This window comes from Palaemon carinicauda, chromosome 28, assembly GCF_036898095.1.
Source record: "Palaemon carinicauda isolate YSFRI2023 chromosome 28, ASM3689809v2, whole genome shotgun sequence".
Lineage (NCBI taxonomy): Eukaryota > Metazoa > Arthropoda > Malacostraca > Decapoda > Palaemonidae > Palaemon > Palaemon carinicauda.
This window is the reverse complement of record NC_090752.1, coordinates 87,718,875-87,720,387: the sequence shown is the minus strand read 5'-3', so window position 1 is coordinate 87,720,387 and position 1,513 is coordinate 87,718,875.

The following is a 1,513-nucleotide window of genomic DNA, read 5'->3' as shown; positions in this document are numbered from 1 at the left end:
TAATGAATGATGAGGAAACCGCCCCAGAATGAAGTTATGGACACTACACCTTCCACACTCCCCAATGAGGTACATCAGACCATTGATCCGCTACTCTGAATCTTTTACCATAGATGGCTGATTTGGCTCTCATTTTGTTCAAACAGCCCATGACCAGGTTGTACAATCCTTTTTTTTTCATTAATGTTGGCATTAGTGCTAACGCCAGGATTTAAAAGTACTAAAAAGTCAACTAAAAGTTATAAAATATCAAAAGTTGTAATACAGAATAAAAGATGGTAAATTCAGTGTGATGAAACATGAAAAAATTTAATGTTTGGTGCATTGTAATTTACATTTTAGCACTTTGAAATGCTGGCGTTAGCGCTAACGCCATATTGAAAAATTTGATTGTGCAACAGGGCCCATATCTATAATGCTTATATAATTCATTTCAAATAAGGATTACATGTACCGGCATTCATTCAGCAATTATCCGAAAACCCTCTTCAGCAGAGGAGGATTAACTCATTTTAAAAGACCAATAATAACCTTGCAATTGTAACAGAATATGATAGGATTTTAGATTTTAGCTGTAAGAAAAGTTTTCTTTCTGAAACCCATAGCTTACCTTACCTGAAACAGCTTATCAATCATTAATCTTGTCAGTCATACTAGAGCAGAAATTGTACCAACGATTTTTGCAGCAACTTTCACATGATGAACAGCATGCCTTCAATGATGCCCTGAACTGCATACCAGATGATTCACTTCAGCTTGATGACTACTTGTCAGATCCTATCATCACACAACACCTACAGAAGTACGACGATTACTTTGAATCAGTGTTAGAGGGAGCAATTGGACCCACTGCTCAATTCTGGGGAATGTACATTTACTTCATCAACCGAGTCCATCGACAGCTACAGCGATGCATTAAAATGAATGATGTAGACGGTTATAATGTCATATTGCCAGTGGTTCTAGATATCTTCTTTGCATTGAATCAGCCGAATTATGCTAGATGGGGGACCCTTTTTCTGCAGAAGTTGTCAACCACCAAGCCAGAAATCAAGGAAATTCTGAAGAAGGGCGCATTCACCATCAGACGAACAAAGAACAACTTCAGCCGATCAGCTATTGATTGGTCATTGGAACAGTCTGTTAATAGGGATGCGGCATCAAGCATGAAAGGCATTGTTAACTTTCGCAACTCTGAAAATGCATGGCGGAGGTGGAATGTCACAATGACACAGAGGGCTATGGCAGTAACTGAGCTAAGAACATTTGCTGGGTTAGAAATTGGAGAAACTGCAAGTGCTCAGTGTCAAAAGTCCAGGATCAAGAAGGATCATCATCAGATGAGGGTTCTCAGAGAGAAAATTGAGGAATTCTGCAATCCCTTCAGTGAGGAACCCCCAGAAAAACTAGTGAATCTTGCTTCAGGTCGGTCAGCATCACCTGAGACAAAAACATACCTATTAGGATCCATAAAGAGAGGTCAACAAGCCAGAAAGATATTTGAAGAGGAATG